Here is a 24,223-nt window from a genome sequence, read left to right as displayed (position 1 = left end):
TACTCAAATTTCTTCCATTCAATGATCACCAACTTGCCAATGTAAAGAATTGAGATAACACTAAACACATGTTATACTTAAGAGTGAAGTGCATGGTTTAATATTGAAATGTTCCTCAGCTGATACATGCAATTATTCTGAATAGTGGAGTACCTTCCAAACCACAAATTGTAATATGAAAGGATTCAAGAAAAGTGGATGTTTGAGATTCCTGGAAATCTGGTGCTTTAATAATGCCAAAAAAATTATTCATGAGAGGAAAAATTTCACAAAGTAATCATTGTATCTTTTCCCTTTCCCAAATATTTTCACTATTCAGGTCTTTTGTGCAAAGTCGTGTCCACCCCCAAAGTCTGAAGTGGCTGCATTCACAAACTTACATGGAATTTGGACTTGGCTATCTTTCCTTTCAAGAATATATGGTAAGAGATCTTGAGAAACGCTTCTCTGAGGCCTGAACAATGCCTGTGAGCTGACGCTTTTGTTTCCGGGTTGTGCTGTGCCATTGTTGAATATAGGTTCCCAAGAGATAGGTGCACAAATGTGTTTTTATAAATTTACTCTTATTGCATCTGTGGTATTCAGGATCTTCTAAAGCATAGGGTTCAGGGAAAGGCCACCTCTTGTGTCAGAGTCTAAAGGAGATGCAGTGCGGATATGGCAGATCAGCACTCAACCTCCATTCCAACCTCCTTCCATATACATTTATTTTTGTAAAACTAGTAATCTAAAAATTACATTTCCCAGACTCCCTTACAAGTAGGGTTCTGGTTACATTGCGTTTCGGCCAGCAGTTGCACTCACATGAGATTTGGAAGGAGAAGTTGATCAGAAGCGATCTTTCTGCTGATGTTGTTGCAGCTGGCAAGCTCAGTCATGGAAACAGCAGGTTTTACGTAGCAACATTTCAGGCTCCAGTCTGAGGGTTGGCCTCTGGGTTTTGCTAGTGCCGAACTGGCATGTATAAAGTAACTAGGTGAGGTGTCATCCTTCTATCCCTAGGCCACAGACAAGGTGGTGTCTTCCTGGAGCCAACAGATGCTGTGGCAGCTTCCCTATATCCTTTTTGCCTTTGGCAGAGGTAGCAGCTCTCCTGGAGAGCCGTTTGGTGATGCTGCCTTATGTCCTGAAAGGAAAGCAAGAGCAGAGGCTTGAGAAGGGAGTAAGGTTCAGGTACAGCCAAAGAAGAGAAGAAGAGAGAGCCAACCTTCAGTGGGTGCTCGCTTTCTGTGTCCTCCATAACGTAATTGCATTTTGGACCTTATTTAATGTTTTTAACTCAGTTTTTAAATAGGTGAATGATACAGTAATGCATCTTGCATGTATTAAAGTCCAATTATGAACAGGCCATGTTCAATTGCTTTCAAAATTATCTTCTCAATGAGTTCTCACAATAAAGCTTTGAACTATTGATCTTTATTTTACAAATGAGGAAATTAAAGCTCAGCAAAATTAACATCACGTGGTCAATAAGTGGCAGAGGTGATTTGGGCCTTTCATTATTACCTCAACTTCAAAATTCTGTTTCCTATCACATGAAGCATGGAGATGGGGCTAAATCATGTGGATGACTCAGTTAATTCTCTGGAGACTACCAGGATAATCCATTTGATATTTTCTTCTGCAAATCTCCATTTGTCTTCTTTGTCTATAAAAAGTAGTAGTAGATCAACCTTTGTTAAAGTAGTTTATTGATTTTATTTCTTATTGTGAATTGATATTTATTGTGAAATTTATTTGAAATAATTTGGATAATACATGAAAGCATGGAAAAGAACATAAAAATTATCCGAATCCCACTATCTCCAAATAACCACTGTGTACATTTTAGTAATCCATCTTTCTAGGTTTTATTTTTTCTGTGTAAATGAATACACACAATTACACTTATACAGCTCACACTTTCTAATAACCTGCTCATTTTACTTGACAATTGCTTATAATGATTTCCCGTCATGATTTTTTTTCCTAAATCTGCAGTCTAATACCCAGCTAATATTCCATTTAATTGATATGTCATAATTTATTTCACTGCTTTTATAGTTCTGAACCTTTCTTTTTCCATTGATTTTTGGCTGTCACACACAAAGCTGCATTGATCATACACATTGATGTTTCTTACATGCTTAATAACATCTGTAGGAATGGGATTTTAGGATCAAAATACATTGTGGGAGTGGATGCATGTATTTTATCATACTGCCTTCCAAAAGGATGTATCTCACATTCTCATCAATATTTTGTAAGAGCGGCTACCCCCACCCCTCCATTGCGATAATTATTTTAAAAAATTATGTTTAAAATTATTTTTAATTTTATTTTTAAAAAATTAGTTAAAATAAACCAAAAATGTGTATCACCTTAAACAGGAACTTATCCTTAATTCAATTAGAGCCATGTTAGCATTGGGTTATGTGGGGGATAGCGAAACACTTTGGTTTTTCTGTCATTTTCACCCAATATCAATGGGACTTGGAAAATAATGCCACCTTTCTTATTCTCATCCTACAGTTAAAACTGCCTGTTAAGACTTGTCCCCTCCTCACACCCTGAGAGAAGTTTGATCTCTGACATCAAGATGTGACAGCATGCTGTCTGGTTGAAACCTTTTTTTTTTGCCTCAGTACAGACTTCCTGGAATCTAGGCCTTTTTGGACACTGTGATAAATGTTTGATCAGTTTAAAAGAAGAGGCAGAAAAATCCCTAAATATCTGAACTATGCCAGCAAATTCTCTGAAGTGGCTTTAGTGAACCTATTTTTAAAAATCAATTTTTGTACCTAGCACTTTGATGTTATTTTCCAAATTCCTTTTGCTATGATCAAAATCAGTGTTGAGTGAAGTACTTGGCTGGGCTACAGGACTCTTCCATGAGGCCTTTGGCTGGCAATAAATAGGGTAGAGGGATAGAAAAGTGTAGTTAGGGTCTAAAAGTTTGAACGGAACCTGAATGTTACCTGGCCCAGTCTCTCTCCCAATCTTGGACCAGAGAATAAAAGACTGTGCATTCTATTTCCTCTGGTAGAGTTCAGCATAATGTTTGTATTTATATCATGCAATTGCAAGCATCCTACTTGCATTATCTCACATGTTCTCACATAATAATGGCCTGAAAAGATAATCTATTATCGTTGCCATTTTTCAGTTGAGAAAAGGGAGACATAGACAGATTATTTTGCCTAAAACCATATAGCAAGTAGAGTTGCTTTAGCATCCTGGTGCTGCTGTGCTGTGGAACCTGTGCGGTTTCTTAGCCAAGATGCCTGAGGAAACCTAGACCCAAGACCAACCCATGGAGGTGGAGGAGGTTGAGATATTCACCTTTCAGGCAGAATTGCCCAGTTGATGTCATTGATCATCAATACTTTCTACTCGAACAAAGAGATCTTTCTGAGAGAGCTCATTTCAAATTCATCAGATGCATTGGACAAAATTCAGTATGAAAGCTTGACGGATCCCAGTAAATTAGACTCTGGGAAAGAGCTGCATATTAACCTTATACCAAACAAACAAGATCGAACCCTCCCTATTGTGGATACTGGAATTGGAATGACCAAGGCTGACTTGATCAATAACCTTGGTATATCACCAAGTCTGGGACCAAAGCGTTCATGGAAGCTTTGCAGGCTGGTGCAGGTGTCTCTATGATTGGCCATTTCAGTGTCGGTTTTTATTCTGCTTATTTGGTTGTTGAGAGAGCAACTGTGATCACCAAACATAATGATGATGAGCAGTATGCCTGGGAGTCTTCAGCAGGGGGATCATTCACAGTGAGGACAGACACAGGTGAACCTATGGGTCGTGGAACAAAGGTTATCCTACACCTGAAAGAAGACCAAACTGAGTACTTGGAGGAATGAAGAATAAAGGAGATTGTGAAGAAACATTCTCAGTTTATTGGATATTTCATTATTCTTTTTGTGGAGAAGGAACATGATAAAGAAGTCAATGATGATGAGGCTGAAGAAAAGGAAGACAGAGAAGAAGAAAAAGAAAAAGAAGAGAAAGAGTCTGAAGACAAACCTGAAATTGAAGATGTTGGTTCTGATGAGGAAGGAGAAGAAAAGAAGGATAGTGACAAGAAGAAGAAGATTAAGGAAAAGTACATCAATCAAGAAGAACTCAACAAAACAAAGCCCATCTGGACCAGAAATCCTGACGATATTACTAATGAGGAGTACAGAGAATTCTACAAGAGCTTGACCAATGACTGGGAAGATCACTTGGCAGTGAAGCATTTTTCAGTTGAAGGACAATTGGAATTCAGAGCCCTTCTATTTGTCCCACGACATGCTCCTTTTGACCTGTTTGAAAACAGAAAGAAAAAGAACAACATTAAATGGTATGTATGCAGAGTTTTCACCATGGATAACTATGAGGAGCTAATCACTGAATATCTGAAATTCATTAGAGGGGTGGTAGACTCAGAGGATCTCCCTCTAAATATTTCCCGTGAGATGTTACAACAAAGCAAAATTTGGAAGTTATCAGGAAGAATTTGGTCAAAAAATGCTTGGAACTCTTTACTGAACTGGCAGAAGATAAAGAGAACTACAAGAAGTTCTATGAGCAGTTCTCTAAAAACATGAAGCTTGGAATACACGAAGACTCTCAAAATCAGAAGAAGCTTTCAGAGCTGTGAAGGTACTACACATCTACCTCTGGTGATGAGATGGTTTCTGTCAAGGACTACTGCACCAGAATGAAGGAAAACCAGAAACATATCTATTACATCACAGGTGAGACCAAGGACCAGGTAGCTAACTCAGCCTTTGTGGAACGTCTTCGGAAACATGGCTACATGGCTCAGAAGTGATCTATATGATTTAGCCCATTGATGAGTACTGTGTCCAACAATTGAAGGAATTTGAGGGGAAGACTTTAGTGTCAGTCACCAAAGAGGGCTTGGAACTTCCAGAGGATGAATAAGAGAAAAAGAAACAGGAAGATAAAAAAACAAAGTTTAAGAACCTCTGCAAAATCATGAAAGACATATTGGAGAAAAAAGTTGAAAAGGTGGTTGTGTCAAACCGATTGGTGACATCCCCGTGCTGTATTGTCACAAGCACTATGGCTGGACAGCAAACATGGAGAGAATAATGAAAGCTCAAGCCCTAAGAGACAACTCAACAATGGGTTGCATGGCAGCAAAGAAACACCTGGAGATAAACCCTGACCATTCCATTATTGAGACCTTAAGGCAAAAGGCAGAGGCTGATAAGAACAAGTCTGTGAAGGATCTGGTCATCTTGCTTTATGAAACTGCACTCCTGTCTTCTGGCTTCAATCTGGAAGATCCCCAGACACATGCTAACAGGATCTATAGGATGATCAAACTTGGTCTGGGTATTGAAGATGACCCTACTGCTGATGATACCAGTGCAGCTGTAACTGAAGAAATGCCGCCCCTCGAAGGAGATGACGACACATCACACATGGAAGAAATAGACTAACCTCCAGCTGAGGGATGACTTACCTGTTCAATACTCTACAATTCCTCTGATAATATATTTTCAAGGATGTTTTTCTTTATTTTTGTTAATATTAAAAAGTCTGTATGGCATGACAACAACTACTTTAAGGGGAAGATAAGATTTCTGTCTACTTCTAAGTGATGCTGTGATACCTTATATACTAAAGCAAAGCTAGTAATGCTTTTTTAGTTTCACATTGTTTTTATTTTAACAGATTGGGGTAATGTGTGTTGTAAGATGTATGTAACATGATGTTAACTTTGTGGTCTAAAGTGTTTAGCTATCAAGCCAGATTCCTAAGTAGACCAAATCTTGCTATCAAAGTGTTCCTGAGCTATACCTTGATGTTTAGAAAAGTATTTGTTACATCTTGTAGGATCTACTTTTTGAACTTTTCATCCCCTGTAGTTGCCAATTCTGCATGTACTAGTCATCTAGAAATAGGTTAAACTGAAGCAGCTTGATGGAAGGAACTCTCCACAGGGCTTGTTTTCCAAAGAAAACTATTGTTTCGAGGAGCAAAGTTATAAGCCTCCCTAAGCATATCATAAAACTGTTCGAAAATAACTCAGACTCGGTCTTGTGGATGGAAATGTAGTGCTCCAGTCACATTCTGCTTAAAGTTGTAACAAATACTGATGAGTTAAAAGAAAAAAAAACATATAGCAAGTAATTGCCAGAACCCAAATGCAAACCCAAGAAGCTTTATTCTTGAGCTCATACCCCTCTCACACTGCTCTTTGCCTTGATGATGGAAAGTAGCTATGCTTTGAGCCAGCCAGGAAAACTCAAGTTTGATCCCAGCTCATTCTCCACCTCTCTGATCTGCTCTCCCAGCTGTGCTGTTTTAGTGTATATTGATTGGCACTGTGGTGTAGGGAGAGAGGATGGAGTTCCTGTCCATCTAAGCCTTGTCTCCTCTACTTCCTCACAATGCTCCTTTGGGCAAATTTCACAGCCTCTCTGAAGCCTCGTTTTCCTCATCTTCATAGTTAGGATCACAATAATCACACCACTATTTAGTTGTGAGTTTGTAATAATAATTTAGAAAAGTGCCAAACAAACATGTTTTATTCATCTTTTTTTCCCTTTGTTTTGAGAGACAGGAACTCAAATATCCATGGCTCAACTTGCTGTTACTGTCTCTTGATTCAACATTCTCAATTCTATTGTTTTTAAAATATTAATAACAAGAACAACAACAACAATAATAATAATAAATGTCTAACTTCACATCAGTTTTACGTAAATCATCCTGGCCCATCATCATCTATACTTCTCACTACAATTCTGTGAGAAGGGCAGTGACTTTATTATCACCCTCATTTTACAGGGGAGGAAATGGAAGCTTGGGAAGATGGGGGGACCTGACCAAAATTATGGCAAGTCCACGTGAGTGAATCTGTGTCTTGAAAACAGGTCATCTGATATTGGGGCACGAATTTTTTCCACCACAGTGTACTTTCTTCCACTTCTCACATGATATATTTTTCACACTTTCTCTTGATACTCTGTTTTTTTCCTTTTAGGTCATGGTCATTGTCAATAACTTCTTGGAGGTTATTTGAGTTCAGCATTTCAAATGTGACCTGCCCCACAGCACATCTTTTAATGTCCACTCCTTCCAGGATGCCTGGAAGAATGGGTTTCAGTCTAGGCTCTGTTTCTGATTTGTTGTGTGATATTGGTCAAACTGATTTACCTCTCTAGTCCTTGGTTTCTTCATTGTCAAAAGAAGGGATTGAACAATGTCATATATATGGTTTACCTTCAATAAATTTTGCTAGAATAAAGGAATGAATAGATGAATGAATAAATGATTAAGCTGGATAATTTCTTAATTCCTTATATCTTTGATTTTATATTAAGAATAGCATTCAGTAATTAATTAGCATGTTTCCATCTATATGATTGACTTAATTTCTTTAGCAATACTCAAAATTGAGCCAAGATTCTAACTGTCCAGTGGCAAGCCTCTTTCCTCGCTGGCTTCCTGTTTTTATGCAGAAGGTCCCCCATTACAGCAACATCTTGGCCTCTTTGTTTACCTCCACCTTCAGAGAAGAAAGTAATTTAATTGACTAGTGAATTGCTCGGTTCATTCTGGTGCTTCTTTTTGGGATGTTCGTGTTTGTAAAAACGAAACATTTAGTCTATTTTCTCCATTATGCACCAATTTAGTGGGGGATGACTTTATATGCCTAAAGAGGGAAACAGCTATTTGGAGTTAAGTTTAAATCAGAGTGTTAGTAAGACCATTGGCTCTATATGGAAATCATATTAATAACTATTAACAACTTTTATCGTAGTGAAGCTGACATTTTCATTTCTCCAATCTTGAATCCAGTTCTCAGTTGGCCCCATAATTAGAAAACAGGGAGACATTGTTTATTGACTACTAATATTCTGTCATTTGGTGAAAGCAAATAATCTTAAACACAGATAAGAAATAATATTTAAGGGTAAAATAAAAGGTACAGGACAGAGGATTTGTTGACCAGGAGCATGGTGTTGGACCCAAAACTTTGGCTTGTGGTATCCGTGGGGGATCTTAACTAGTTTGTAGTGACCTGTGTTGAACCATGGGACTGGTTTTGGTTTTACAGTTGTGTACTTGGTCCTTCTGGAGCCTGGTCTACAAATGAGTAGGTTTTATTATGCAAGCAAGGTGGAATTTTAATAAGCACACACCATAGAATATGATGGCCATTTAGATCTTCGTTTTGGGCTGTTGTAGGTGGGCCTTAAAGCATTCAGATGTGGCTTGCCTTAGTGTTTCAGGCAAGGTTGAGACAGAGATTAGAACCTTTTGGTCATGATGGATTGGAACCTTTTGGTCATGATGGGTGGTACAGAATTTCTGCTTTTCCTGAGATCCTCAGCCAAGAGTCAGATCTGCAAATGGGACTTCAAAACTATAAAGCTAGCTATGTTCCACTTGTACTGCAGAGCCCTAATGTGTAAAGTTCTTGCTTTAAATTGTTATTGTCAGGCCTAGGCAGGCAGCATTAAACTTATGGCTCTAAATTCCCTTTGCTACACTAAAGACCAAAGGAAGAACCTGAAGGTCCTAACTTCTTACAAATATGAGCTTGTCTGCCAGTTCCTGATAGTTGCACACCACTGCATGGTGTCAAGTTGGCATGGAGTTTGTTCATTTTGAAGCTTCTGACCATGACTTTAGTTTCCCAAGACAAAATGTATTTGTCCACAGAATGGTGGTATGTTTTATCAGCAAACAAAACAAAGAGAGATCTTCACTGTAAAAAAGAATAAACTATTTTCTTAGAGATACTTATTGAAAATCTAGAGGTTAATCAGGTAACTCAAAAGGCTACCTGTGCCTCAAATATTTACCACAAAGGTATTATGGAGACAATCAAGGAATAACTAGAATATATTGACTAGTATGCATTAGTCTTATTGTCTGGACAACACCAATAGAAAAATGGAAATTAAGTATGGGAAGAGAGCGTTAAAGCAGAAACAAAAAAAGAGATTACCTTAGAAGAAATGTTGACATCTTAGAAAAATAATAAGGCAGATATAAAAGGGAAATTTGATGTTAAAAGCTATGATAAGCAGATATAAAATTAAAAGTAACTGCACGTTGGTATAAGTGCTCTAAAAGAGGGCCTTAGGATATTTTGGTTGTTATTAGATCAGAAAAAAATGACAGTTGTACAATGAAATATAATAAAGGAAAAGAGGAAAGATCTTAGAAATTAGACTGGAATTCACGTGCCAGGGTGCTGGCACTCACTAACAGGTGACCATATAAAGAATTCCCTGAAGACTGGGAGAGACGTGTGAGTGATTCAGAAAGTCTGTATAGGCAAAAGAAATCATCAGAACATATGCAAAAGAACTTCTGGATCGATTTCACAGTGACATAGATGTTATAGGTGAACTAGCAGCTTTTACATTTAATATAATTTTGGATTCATGATTTTAAGGCTACCATCCAGAGATAACTCTTTACAGTTAAATGATTAGATTAATTACATGATAACACAATCTTCCTTTTGATTAACTCAGTGTCAACGGATGAATAATTTTAATTAGATCTTCAGAATTCCTTTTGCCATATAATATGTAGCGTAATCCCCAGTGTGATAACTTATCCTATTCACAGTCCCAGGGATTAGGGTAGGATACCTTAGGAACTATTTTAGGATTCTTTCTACCACAACACACATAGGGAATCTAAGCAAAATAATGATTATTAAGTCCAGCCTACATGAGATGTAGTATGATAGAAAATTATCTCCTGGATTGGATGCTTCAACTCAAGAAAATGGACAAGACTTATTGAAGAGGCTTGAGAGAGAGAGGCTTTTGGCACACCAAGAAATTATTAATTTTACATATTACATTGTGGGAAACATCCTATAAGATAAAATTAAGCGTATAATACTGGACAAATAAATATCTTGACCAAAAAAGCAGAGAAAGAAAAGAAGAAAGGCATTTAATTACAGCAAACAGTAGAACTCTATTTGTTAGAGAAGGAAAGATGCCAAAGAAGCAGATTGAATAGTTAGAAACTCAGTTAAGTGTTCCTGTGAGACTTAGCAGAACAGAGGAAAAAGAAACATTGAAGGCATAGTTTACTGCAGCAAAAAAGGATGTAGCAGAAAGAACGTCTTTTTTTTTTTTTAATTTATTTATTATTATTATACTTTAAGTTGTACGGTACATGTGCATAACGTGCAGGTTTGTTACATATGTATACTTGTGCCATGTTGGTGTGCTGCACCCATGAACTCATCATTTACATCAGGTATAACTCCCAATGCAATCCCTCCCCCTCCCCCCTCCCCATGATAGGCCCCTGTGTGTGATGTTCCCCTTCCTGAGTCCAAGTGATCTCATTGTTCAGTTCCCACCTATGAGTGAGAACATGCAGTGTTTGGTTTTCTGTTCTTGTGATAGTTTGCTAAGAATGGTGGTTTCCAGCTGCATCCATGTCCCTACAAAGGACGCAAACTCATCCTTTTTGATGGCTGCATAGTATTCCATGGTGTATATGTGCCACATTTTCTTAATCCAATCTGTCACTGATGGACATTTGGGTTGATTCCAAGTCTTTGCTATTGTGAATAGTGCTGCAATAAACATACGTGTGCATGTGTCTTTATAGCAGCATGATTTATAATCCTTTGGGTATATACCCAGTAATGGGATGGCTGGGTCATATGGTACATCTAGTTCTAGATCCTTGAGGAATCGCCATACTGTTTTCCATAATGGTTGAACTAGTTTACAATCCCACCAACAGTGTAAAAGTGTTCCTATTTCTCCACATCCTCTCCAGCACCTGTTGTTTCCTGACTTTTAATGATCGCCATTCTAACTGGTGTGAGATGGTATCTCATTGTGGTTTTGATTTGCATTTCTCTGATGGCCAGTGATGATGAGCTTTTTTTCATGTGTCTGTTGGCTGTATGAATGTCTTCTTTTGAGAAATGTCTGTTCATATCCTTTGCCCACTTTTTGATGGGGTTGTTTGTTTTTTTCTTGTAAATTTGTTTGAGTTCTTTGTAGGTTCTGGATATTAGCCCTTTGTCAGATGAGTAGATTGCAAAAATTTTCTCCCATTCTGTAGGTTGCCTGTTCACTCTGGTGGTAGTTTCTTTTGCTGTGCAGAAGCTCTTTAATTTAATGAGATCCCATTTGTCAATTTTGGCTTTTGCTGCCGTTGCTTTTGGTGTTTTAGACATGAAGTCTTTGCCCATGCCTATGTCCTGTATGGCACTACCTAGGTTTTCCTCTAGGATTTTTATGGTATTAGGTCTAACATTTAAGTCTCTAATCCATCTTGAATTAATTTTCGTATAAGGAGTAAGGAAAGGATCCAGTTTCAGCTTTCTACTTATGGCTAGCCAATTTTCCCAGCACCATTTATTAAATAGGGAATCCTTTCCCCATTTCTTGTTTCTCTCAGGTTTGTCAAAGATCAGATGGCTGTAGATGTGTGGTATTATTTCTGAGGACTCTGTTCTGTTCCATTGGTCTATATCTCTGTTTTGGTACCAGTACCATGCTGTTTTGATTACTGTAGCCTTGTAGTATAGTTTGAAGTCAGGTAGCGTGATGCCTCCAGCTTTGTTCTTTTGACTTAGGATTGTCTTGGAGATGCGGGCTCTTTTTTGGTTCCATATGAACTTTAAAGCAGTTTTGTCCAATTCTGTGAAGAAACTCATTGGTAGCTTGATGGGGATGGCATTGAATCTATAAATTACCTTGGGCAGTATGGCCATTTTCACGATATTGATTCTTCCTGTCCATGAGCACGGTATGTTCTTCCATTTGTTTGTGTCCTCTTTTATTTCACTGAACAGTGGTTTGTAGTTCTCCTTGAAGAGGTCCTTTACATCCCTTGTAAGTTGGATTCCTAGGTATTTGATTCTCTTTGAAGCAATTGTGAATGGAAGTTCATTCCTGATTTGGCTCTCTGTTTGTCTGTTACTGGTGTATAAGAATGCTTGTGATTTTTGCACATTAATTTTGTATCCTGAGACTTTGCTGAAGTTGCTTATCAGCTTAAGGAGATTTTGGGCTGAGACAATGGGGTTTTCTAAATATACAATCATGTCATCTGCAAACAGGGACAGTTTGACTTCTTCTTTTCCTAACTGAATACCCTTGATTTCTTTCTCTTGCCTGATTGCCCTAGCCAGAACTTCCAACACTATGTTGAATAGGAGTGTTGAGAGAGGGCATCCCTGTCTTGTGCCAGTTTTCAAAGGGAATTTTTCCAGTTTTTGCCCATTCAGTATGATATTGGCTGTGGGTTTGTCATAAATAGCTGTTATTATTTTGAGGTACGTTCCATCAATACCGAATTTATTGAGCGTTTTTAGCATGAAGGGCTGTTGAATTTTGCCAAAAGCCTTTTCTGCATCTATTGAGATAATCATGTGGTTATTGTCTTTGGTTCTGTTTATATGCTGGATTATGTTTATTGATTTGCGAATGTTGAACCAGCCTTGCATCCCAGGGATGAAGCCCACTTGATCATGGTGGATAAGCTTTTTGATGTGTTGCTGAATCCGGTTTGCCAGTATTTTATTGAGGATTTTTGCATCGATGTTCATCAGGGATATTGGTCTAAAATTCTCTTTTTTTGTTGTGTCTCTGCCAGGCTTTGGTATCAGGATGATGTTCGCCTCATAAAATGAGTTAGGGAGGATTCCCTCTTTTTCTATTGATTGGAATAGTTTCAGAAGGAATGGTACCAACTCCTCCTTGTACCTCTGGTAGAATTCAGCTGTGAATCCATCTGGTCCTGGACTTTTTTTGGTTGGTAGGCTATTAATTATTGCCTCAATTTCAGAGCCTGCTATTGGTCTATTCAGGGAATCAACTTCTTCCTGGTTTAGTCTTGGAAGAGTGTAAGTGTCCAGGAAATTATCCATTTCTTCTAGATTTTCCAGTTTATTTGCGTAGAGGTGTTTATAGTATTCTCTGATGGTAGTTTGTATTTCTGTGGGGTCGGTGGTTATATCCCCTTTATCATTTTTAATTGCGTCGATTTGATTCTTCTCTCTTTTCTTCTTTATTAGTCTTGCTAGTGGTCTGTCAATTTTGTTGATCTTTTCAAAAAACCAACTCCTGGATTCATTGATTTTTTGGAGAGTTTTTTGTGTCTCTATCTCCTTCAATTCTGCTCTGATCTTAGTTATTTCTAGCCTTCTGCTAGCTTTCGAATGTGTTTGCTCTTGCTTCTCTAGTTCTTTTAATTGTGATGTTAGAGTGTCAATTTTAGATCTTTCCTGCTTTCTCTTGTGGGCATTTAGTGCTATAAATTTCCCTCTACACACTGCTTTAAATGTATCCCAGAGATTCTGGTATGTTGTATCTTTGTTCTCATTGGTTTCAAAGAACATCTTTATTTCTGCCTTCATTTCGTTATGTACCCAGTAGTCATTCAGGAGCAGGTTGTTCAGTTTCCATGTAGTTGAGCAGTTTTGATTGAGTTTCTTAGTCCCGAGTTCTAGTTTGATTGCACTGTGGTCTGAGAGACAGTTTGTTATAATTTCTGTTCTTGTACATTTGCTGAGGAGTGCTTTACTTCCAATTACGTGGTCGATTTTGGAGTAAGTACGATGTGGTGCTGAGAAGAATGTATATTCTGTTGATTTGGGGTGGAGAGTTCTATAGATGTCTATTAGGTCTGCTTGCTGCAGAGATGAGTTCAATTCCTGGATATCCTTGTTAACTTTCTGTCTCGTTGATCTAATGTTGACAGTGGAGTGTTGAAGTCTCCCATTATTATTGTATGGGAGTCTAAGTCTCTTTGTAAGTCTCTAAGGACTTGCTTTATGAATCTGGGTGCTCCTGTATTGGGTGCATATATATTTAGGATAGTTAGCTCTTCCTGTTGAATTGATCCCTTAACCATTATGTAATGGCCTTCTTTGTCTCTTTTGATCTTTGATGGTTTAAAGTCTGTTTTATCAGAGACTAGTATTGCAACCCCCGCTTTTTTTTGTTCTCCATTTGCTTGGTAAATCTTCCTCCATCCCTTTATTTTGAGCCTATGTATGTCTCTGCATGTGAGATGGGTCTCCTGAATACAGCAGACTGATGGGTCTTGACTCTTTATCCAGTTTGCCAGTCTGTGTCTTTTAATTGGAGCATTTAGTCCATTTCCATTTAAGGTTAAGATTGTTATGTGTGAACTTGATCCTGCCATTATGATATTAACTGGTTATTTTGCTCGTTAGTTGATGCAGTTTCTTCCTAGCCTCGATGGTCTTTACATTTTGGCATGTTTTTGCAATGGCTGGTACCGGTTGTTCCTTTCCATGTTTAGTGCTTCCTTCAGGGTCTCTTGTAAGGCAGGCCTAGTGGTGACAAAATCTCTAAGCATTTGCTTATCTGTAAAGGATTTTATTTCTCCTTCACTTATGAAACTTAGTTTGGCTGGATATGAAATTCTGGGTTTAAAATTCTTTTCTTTAAGAATGTTGAATATTGGCCCCCACTCTCTTCTGGCTTGGAGAGTTTCTGCTGAGAGATCTGCTGTTAGTCTGATGGGCTTCCCTTTGTGGGTAACCTGACCTTTCTCTCTGGCTGCCCTTAAGATTTTTTCCTTCATTTCAACTTTGGTGAATCTGGCAATTATGTGTCTTGGAGTTGCTCTTCTCGAGGAGTATCTTTGTGGCGTTCTCTGTATTTCCTGGATTTGAATGTTGGCCTGCCCTACTAGGTTGGGGAAGTTCTCCTGGATGATATCCTGAAGAGTGTTTTCCAACTTGGTTCCATTTTCCCCCTCACTTTCACGCACCCCAATCAGACGTAGATTTGCTCTTTTTACATAATCCCATACTTCTTGCAGGCTTTGTTCATTTCTTTTTCTTCTTTGTTCTTTTGGTTTCTCTTCTCGCTTCATTTCATTCATTTGATCCTCAATCGCAGATACTCTTTCTTCCACTTGATCGAGTCGGTTACTGAAGCTTGTGCATTTGTCACGTATTTCTCGTGTCATGGTTTTCATCTCTTTCATTTCGTTTATGACCTTCTCTGCATTAATTACTCTAGCCATCAATTCTTCCACTTTTTTTTCAAGATTTTTAGTTTCTTTGCGCTGGGTACGTAATTCCTCCTTTAGCTCTGAGAAATTTGATGGACTGAAGCCTTCTTCACTCATCTCATCAAAGTCATTCTCCGTCCAGCTTTGATCCGTTGCTGGCGATGAGCTGCGCTCCTTTGCCGGGGGAGATGCGCTCTTATTTTTTGAATTTCCAGCTTTTCTGCCCTGCTTTTTCCCCATCTTTGTGGTTTTATCTGCCTCTGGTCTTTGATGATGGTGATGTTCTGATGGGGTTTTGGTGTAGGTGTCCTTCCTGTTTGATAGTTTTCCTTCTAACAGTCAGGACCCTCAGCTGTAGGTCTGTTGGAGATTGCTTGAGGTCCACTCCAGACCCTGTTTGCCTGGGTATCAGCAGCAGAGGCTGCAGAAGATAGAATATTTCTGAACAGCGAGTGTACCTGTCTGATTCTTGCTTTGGAAGCTTCCTCTCAGGGGTGTACTCCACCCTGTGAGGTGTGGGGTGTCAGACTGCCCCTAGTGGGGGATGTCTCCCAGTTAGGCTACTCAGGGGTCAGGGACCCACTTGAGCAGGGAGTCTGTCCCTTCTCAGATCTCAACCTCCGTGTTGGGAGATCCACTGCTCTCTTCAAAGCTGTCAGACAGAGTCGTTTGCATCTGCAGAGGTTTCGGCTGTGTTTGTTATTGCCCTGTCCCCAGAGGTGGAGTCTACAGAGACAGGCAGGTTTCCTTGAGCTGCTGTGAGCTCCACCCAGTTGGAGCTTCCCAGCAGCTTTGTTTACCTACTTAAGCCTCAGCAATGGCGGGCGCTCCTCCCCCAGCCTCACTGCTGCCTTGCCGGTAGATCACAGACTGCTGTGCTAGCAATGAGGGAGGTTCCGTGGGTGTGGGACCCTCCCGGCCAGGTGTGGGATATGATCTCCTGGTGTGCCTGTTTGCTTAAAGCGCAGTATTGGGGTGGGAGTTACCCGATTTTCCAGGTGTTGTGTGTCTCAGTTCCCCTGGCTAGGAAAAGGGATTCCCTTCCCCCTTGCGCTTCCCAGGTGAGGCAATGCCTCGCCCTGCTTCAGCTCTGGCTGGTAGGGCTGCAGCAGCTGACCAGCACCGATCGTCTGGCACTCCCCAGTGAGATGAACCCAGTACCTCAGTTGAAAATGCAGAAATCACCGGTCTTCTGTGTCGCTCGCGCTGGGAGTTGGAGACTGGAGCTGTTCCTATTCGGCCATCTTGCTCCGCCCAGAAAGAACTTCTACTCAAGACCCGGATCATTTAAAAGGAGCAAAGACAAAGTCTGGAGGACCTCGTGGAAGAAGAAGTGATCCTCACCAGGACCCTAGAACAAACATTTCCAAAGCATCAATAGCAGCCTTAGTTCTAGAATATACTGAGTGACTTTAACAGAAACAAATGTTTGGATGAGGAGAAGTCTAGAAGGCAGATTTTTTTATGACCCAAGGAATTTCACTGCAAGAAGGAACAGCACCATCTCAGAAATGAACACGCTTGCTCACAAAGATAATGTGAAGGCTGTGGGATTGACATTGTCCTGGGTGCCAGGAATGTTGAGCTCAACATGGTCAAGAGTGTTAAGAGGTTTTGAATTAACAGAGGCTTCCACAAATGGGTATGTCCTTGCTTTCGTGAAAGGGAGGAGTTTCATAAATGCAGCCCTTTAAGAAAGTAGATTAGGCCAAGGCAGGCAGATCATGAGGTCAGGAGATCAAGATCATCCTGGCTAACACGGTAAAACCCCATCTCTACTAAAAATACAAAAAAATTAGCTGGGCATGGTGGCATGCACCTGTAGTCCCAGCTACTCGGGAGGGAGGCTGAGGCAGGAGAATCACTTGAACCCAAGATGCGGAGCTTGCAGTGAGCTGAGATAAAGCCACTGCACTCCAGCCTGGGCGACAGAGCGAGGCTCTGCCTCAAAAAAAAAAAAAAAAGGAAAGTAGATTAGTGAGACATTTTCCCCCGTCAGGTATGGCAAATATACCATTAATACTTGATGGAAGATTTCTCCTAAATAGGTTTCAGCTCCAGTCTATAGACTCTAAATAGCTTAAATAGACTGACCAGCGTTCTCGTCATGAGCATCCGCAATGCTCACAACTTCAGATACTTCTGAGTTTCTGCTTTTCCCTGGGGGCAATTAAGTACCAGAATAACATTTTACTTGGTTTACATGATTTGGAGACTGAAACTTTATGCTTTCTAATTTTCTGATCATGAAGCAAGTGCCAAAATAATATTTTTAGCCTTATTAATTCTTTGGATTCTTTAAAAGGGGGAGCTCATGAGAGATTTGGAATTGGACTTATACAAATCTGAGACCCTATCAGAAATATATTTATTATAGTATGAAAGCTCAGGTTGTAGAAGTGAAGGGATCAAGAATCCTTCTGGGGCAGACATGGTGGCTTACACCTGTAACATCTCTCCATTTCCAATATTTGAGAGCTGGAGCACCATTTAGGTTGTCATTTGATCTCATTACAGAACCTCTGATGAGCTTTTTTGTACAAAGTGGCAGGGCACAATTAGGTAGAATAAAACATAAATTTCCAGTATTAGGTACAGCATGGCCTTGGAGTTCATTTAACTTATATCTATCTGGCATATTTTAGGGCTGTCTGATCCATTCTGGGGGCAAAATATTCAGTGTACCAGAAGGATACCACGAGGTATAGTGGTTAGTACTGAAGGAGTGACTTCATGAAAAGGGAGGCAGGAATGATTTGACAGATTGCTGATCTTCTGTTATAAGGGTTTGGCTTATAACCCCTTATAAGATATAACCCCTTGGAAGATCCTGGGTTGATGACTGGGCTCTATAATTTAAAAAATGTTAATTTTCTATAAATTATAAAAATGTTAGGGAATTGAAATGTTAGGGAGAGTTCTTTCTCTTGGTCTCATGTTTTCTACGAAAGGATCTCCTTTAAAACGATGTCCCTGCCCTCTTGCCCCAACTTTTTTATACCTCCGCATCTCCACTTCAACCAGAAGAGAACTGACCTATCTTATTGGTGGGTTTGGAAGAAGGAACCAACCCCTACAAGGAAAGTCTGCAGTTTTAGGGGCTAAGTTCATTTCAAAGAAGTGTTACTAAGCCAGTCTGAGTGCTCATCACACAAAGTTTTAGTCCATGATACAGTTAACATAATTGTCTTCATGTCTCATCTCCTGACCCTTCTCAGTTTGTTCCAATGCATTAACTGAAACCTAATGAGTATAAAAGAAGTGGGGGTCTGGGTTCTAAATCTAGCCCTGCCACTGGTATGCTGCTGCCTGCTAGGAAGATTACATCTATTCCCTGCATCTGAGACATCTCAAATATATCAAGAAAGGATAGGACAAGGTAATCTTTAAACTTTCTTTTAGCTTTGCCATACTGTGGCATGAATAGGAGACCTTCAGAAGGGAGTTCACGTTTGCAGTCTGTGTTGCATATTGATTAACTGCCTTTTAACATCATAACTGGTAATCACTTATTATGCCCAGATTTGGGGAAATGGATTCCCAAACAGTGGTGTCATATATGGGGTCAACTATTCATTGCTATTAGGGTTCACCCAGCTGTCATTGGTGACATTAAAAATCAAACGGGGCGTTTTTTGGTCTCCCTGCCTTCTTATGTTTAGATAGTTCTGATAATTAAGATTCTGATAATCTAGACATTTTTCTCAGAGAAAGAATGAAAACACTGCCGAAACCTCCAAGTGGGTCGTGTTTGAATTTGGCTGTATTTAAGAAGTATGTCTACAAGTTTGAATTATCTCTTTCCCTGAAGAATTATTTTAGGGCTGATATTCTTGCCTCCCACCCTCATGATTTTGTGTTTTTCTCTCTGGCTTTCTCTTTCAGCCATGCTGTCTCTCTTAAACTTTAATCTTATTTATGTTTCTAATCTCCATAGTACCTGGACGCCTTGGCAATCAGCTTTTAATTTTAGTATGAAGCAGAGTGAGAGAAACAGATGAAATATCATTGCTAAATAAATATTGGGCTTCTCTTTGTAGTTTTGAAATATTTTGGAACATTAGAAGTTGAAAAAAGAGCCAGGATTTTGAAGATTTGTTTTGTGTGTGTAGTTTTTCTATGGGATACAGTCTGTCATATCCACATGGACATGGTGCTGTGAAAAGAAAGAAAAATGGATCACCGTGAGATGGCACAGTGGAAGGAAAAGTCTGTGTTTTGAGACCTACTTGCCTAGTTTTTTTGTATGACTACCTTTGGTAATAGTATTTCTGATAGTTGACTGAATACCTAGCAATGATGATATTTTACAAATTTTAATATTGAGGTTTCATTGTGTACAAAGAATGTTCACATAAGGGAACATGTAGTAGCTCTTCCCTGAGACCAGCAACGTCCCAGAGAGGTGCTGTTCTGTTGGTCTGAGTCTGAGTCCTGCAGTGAAGAGAATGGGAGAGAAGCCACATTTGACCCATGTAAACAGATACTATGGGAGAGAAATAAACCTCTGTTGTTGCAAGCCTGTGAGTTTTGGGGCTGTTTGTTACCACGGAATAATTTAACAAAGCTAAGAGATAGTGGTGGCAGCACCACAGAACCATTCTGAAAAGAGGAACTGATAATATAAAACAAAGCACAATGCAATGACAACAGAAAAAAAGATGATATAGGCTCCACAACAAGACAACTCAATTAGAAACTCTAGAATCTCTGGTGGCAAGGTTCAGATATCAGGTATCTGTGTTTTAAAAAGCATCCCAGGTAATTCTGATGTACCATGATAGCGGTGAACCACTTATGTAGAGGAAAAGTAGAAATAAGTTTGCTTCTTTGTCTATTTTCATTCAAAGACTTTAGAGGATTTATTTTAGTTGAAAAAGCCCCATGTTATGACTAAGTCAATTTGGTAAAGGGAGAGTGGTGGGTTAGGATTTATGGTTCAAGCTTCAGCTAGTATTATCTGGTCTTAAGCAATTATGTAGTTCTCTTAGTATCTCAAAGGTTAAGAGCAGAGCAGGACTTGGCTTCATTCTTTCAATAGATGTGTATTGTTGGTTGATTGCAAACTGTGTGTCAGGCTCTGTGGTAAATGCAGAATTATTTCATTAACAAAAGTCGCCAATGTGATAAGGGCTGCCAAACAGTATTCAACCAAGCTGTGCAGAGATGCTGAATGGGACATCCAGCCCAATAGGTGGAAAGAAAGGCTTTCCTCTCTAGTTATAATCTTTAGTTCTAGTACTGTCTTAGCATAGTCTTCTTGTCTCTTTGTTCCAAAGACATAATTGTCTGGGAGAGTAAGGAAAGCAAAGACACTAGTTAGGAAAGACCGTATAATTACATTAGTAAGTACCATCTATCATTGTCTTTAACTACTACAAGCTGAATTACTTCAGGGTAAGGGAGCACCACATCTATGAGTTATTCTCAAACATTTCAGAAAAAAATAGATTTAATTATGGGGGAGGAGGGACGAGAAGAAGAAAAGACAAGGAGAAAGCGAACATTAACATTGGGAGGATCTAGGTGAATGGTGTATGAGACTTCGTGTATTCTTGAAACTCTTATGTAAATTTGAAAGTATGTCAAAATAAGAAAAAAGCTAAGGGGAAAAATTATGCTTTTCTTATACACAAAGATACTTTCTCTCTATTACTTTAGGAAAAGTCATAGTTGGAATGGTAAGGCTTAAGATGGACGGAAGTGCAGTAGTAAGGAGTCTTATCCTTGGTTTGGGATCAGGATACATAGATCTGGTTTAAGGTATCCTGAGTTTCTATGCAAGATGATACTTGTCTGGATTTTATTCAACAGACCAAGGGAACCGGTCTTGTTGGGAAAGGAGGATGATAGGGATGATTTTCTGATTCTGTGTTTCCTATTTATTTGCACAGTCCTACCACCATCTCGTTAGCCAAACTAAACCTAAACCCGTGGAATAATCTGTAACTCTTCCTCCATCCTGTAAGTTACTAGTTCCTGTAATGTCTCCCTCTGAAGTGTTTTGCATCCTCCTCCACCTGCCTCACCACTCCATTCCCCAAGCCTGCAAATACAATGCTCTCCTACCAGTACATCCACCATTGAGCTTGCCCTCGTTCCATTCAGGTCCCACGTGCAGCCAAGGTGACCTTTCTAACATACACAGCTCTCAAACACCTCTACTTATGCCATTTCTCAAAGCATCAATGGCTTCTTAAGTCCTATGGAATAAAATACAGAGGCTGCAACTTTTCATTGTTTGCCATCATGTGGCTCCAAAATTCTTTTTTATTCTTCCTACTACTAACACGTTTATGCACATAGCTTCTGCACCACTACTTTCTCTCTATCATTTATGTTTGTTTGATCTGAAACTTTATCTGTTTGTCATTCATGTATGCCTTCACTCTTTTGTTCACAGATATTTACTGAGCACCTACTATGCACTGTCTGTTGGGGATGCAGTGATAAATGAAGTTGATCCAATCCTTCCCTTCTCTGCATCTACAGGCTAATGAGAAAGATGCATTCTTTCAGTTAAAAGAAAAATATATGTATTTATACATGTTATAGTTATAAAAAGAGTTACAAAATAGAAATATACATGGGGACTCTACTATGTATATAGTAGAGGAATAGCTACTATATCTACTATATTAGGGGAATATCATGAGGATATTCCCCTAAAATTCTCCTACCCTCTAATATATCCATATTTTTTTCCTTTGTTTTTCAAGATCCGAAATTTACCTGTTTAGATAGATCTTTCCTCAAGACTGATGTAATATCTTCCTCCTCTGAATGACAATAGTGCTCCAAGTGAACATTCCCTATACACTAGATCAATAGTTACGTATTATTATTCCCGAGCCTGAATGACTGTAGGTCAACAGTTACGTATTATTATTCCTAAATCTCAAGGAGGCTAGGTCAACAGTTACATATTATTTGTTGTTTTAATCCTTGTTTTACCTCCATTTCTAATCTCTGATGTCCATGACTTTGCATTTCCTGGTTTTTGTCCTTTTTATTGCCTCAGGGCCAATCATAGAACTTTTCTCATACTAAAGAATTCTGTGTACAAAATATTTATCTAATGAATAAATAAAAGAACTCAATGTATAACACATAGAAATATATTGTACAGTATCCCTTCTGTAATAACATATGAGCTGATTTTATTAATACAATCCTTATTCGATCAAGAAAAATAATTGCTGATTTTTAATATAATCACTGCAACTTCTGGCCTCGACTGCCAAAATCAAGATCTGTTTTTAGGGCCTTGGACAAAAAATGTTGAAAAATATTTTAGTATTAAAGTAAATAATATACATAGAATATTGAACAATAAATAATATACCTGAATAAATTTGGCAGAATAAAAATTTTGAAATATTAAGTGATCTTAGTTAGTATTTGATAGCAAAACAGGGTGACTACAGTCACTATAGACTATAGTACACTTAAAAACAGCCAAAAAGTATAAATGTATTGTTTGTAACACAAAGGCTAAATGCTTGAGGGGATGGATACCCCATTTTACATGCTGTGATTATTATGCATCACATATCTGTATCAAAACATCTCATGAACCCCATAGATATACACACCTTCTGTGTACACACAAAAATTATAATAAAAAAGTTAAAAATGAAATATTAAGTGATCTTTGTCTATTTTACCATTTCTCCTTATGTCCTTTCTCCTCTCCCTATTGGAGTAGAGCTGTATCTAGCTATCCTTATCTTTCTCTGTTCATTGCCTCAGAGAAGGAACATGACAGGGAAAATGTCAATAACAAAAATAAGATAGGCTTTTCTTGGCTTTGGGGTCACAAACATTAGGATCTTTAGGAAGCAGAAAGTACTGTAGACATATACTAAATTTAAGAGAAAACTGAATGATTAGGCAGGGATACCCTGTCTTTTCTGCTCCCACTCCCACTCTAAGAATGATTTCTCTGACTAGAGGAATAAATTTTAAGAGAAAGCAATAGAGTTTAGTTAGACCTTGATGAGTTCCTGAAAAAGGAAACGTTATCTTATACTTCCTGGACTAAGCCAGGTGAGGCACACAAACCCCAGATGGATTTCTAGGTAGAGGCTGAAGGAGGTTGCAGGGCTCCACCAGGATGGTAGGATGACGAGTTTTAGCTGATACAGTATCAGTTAGCTTTGCAGATTCTCATGTCCCGGACTGGCATGGGGTTAACAGAATTCCTGGGTGTTCAAGATTGATCCAGGAGTATATAAGAGGCTTATGGTCAGTGATGCTGACCTGTCTGAACCAATGACCAAAGGCCATGTGAGAGAATGACAGCAAGGTAGATGACACTGGAGAGTTAATAGCGAGGACAAGGTGATCTTCAACACACATTGTATCACAATGTACACTCTTTAGAACTTTGATGATGGAACTGCACACTTCCGAAATACTTACATAATTTCCTTTCCTGTGTGGTTTGGGGTGACTGTCTTGCAAGTACAGTGCAGTTTTTTCTTGTTTAGCAAGCAATAAATGCAGCTTTTTTGTTTCCGATCTTGATGGCCTCTCTCTTCTTTTGATGCAATTGAATCATATAAAAATTGTAAAAAAGATTGCATACATGAGTTTGTAGATTTAGTATTGTACCTCCTAGGTGTGTATAGTACCAACTTTCAAAAGCTCACGATCTATTTTCAGATGTTGGCTGCTGGACCAAACAATTTTTGTAACACTGGCATATCATGTGAGAAATGCAAAACTAAGCTGAGAAGCTCATTTGAAAGAGCTCAATAAATGTCATTCCTTTTATTTCACAGATGCATAAATGAAGTTTGACAGAAGTTATGGAAAAGCTCACATAGTTATAGGGAGACGTGAGAGAAATACCCTGATCTCATGTCTCCCAGATCGGGGCTCTGTGCTGCATGCCTTGATTCTGATTCTGAATGAGCTGCAGAGATGTGTGCGGGGGGTACTTCTCTTTCTTCTACAGTAGGCCAGTGACTGTCAAACTTTAGGGTAAATCACAATCATCCTCTGAAGGGCTTGATACAACACTCTTGCTGGCCCAAACTACACAATTTATGATTCTCTAGGTTTGGGGAAAAGTCTGAGAATAAGCATTTCCAGCAAGCTCTCAGTTGAGGTTAACTCTGCTGGCCCAGGGACAACAGTTTAAGAACCACTCTTCTGGTTGTTTTCCTGACAAACAGGATTGAGTTAGAATTGAATGTGAGAC

The 24,223-nt window shown here is 38.9% G+C and overlaps 1 long non-coding RNA gene and 1 pseudogene across 1 annotated transcript; one reads left to right on the top strand and one right to left on the bottom strand.

Annotated features, from left to right (window-relative positions):
• Positions 1-212: 212 nt before the first annotated feature.
• Positions 213-23,345, bottom strand: LOC139355747 (uncharacterized). Its single transcript, XR_011606733.1, has 3 exons — positions 23,278-23,345; positions 1,507-1,648; positions 213-1,126 (listed from the first exon to the last, which is right to left on the bottom strand). It is a non-coding gene; the product is annotated as an uncharacterized lncRNA (long non-coding RNA).
• Positions 3,045-5,624, top strand: LOC105492814 (heat shock protein HSP 90-alpha-like; annotated as a pseudogene).
• Positions 23,346-24,223: the final 878 nt, after the last annotated feature.

Source organism: Macaca nemestrina, chromosome 8 (assembly GCF_043159975.1).
Source record: "Macaca nemestrina isolate mMacNem1 chromosome 8, mMacNem.hap1, whole genome shotgun sequence".
Classification (NCBI taxonomy): Eukaryota; Metazoa; Chordata; class Mammalia; order Primates; family Cercopithecidae; genus Macaca; species Macaca nemestrina.
This window is presented reverse-complemented; position numbering and strand designations above follow the sequence as displayed.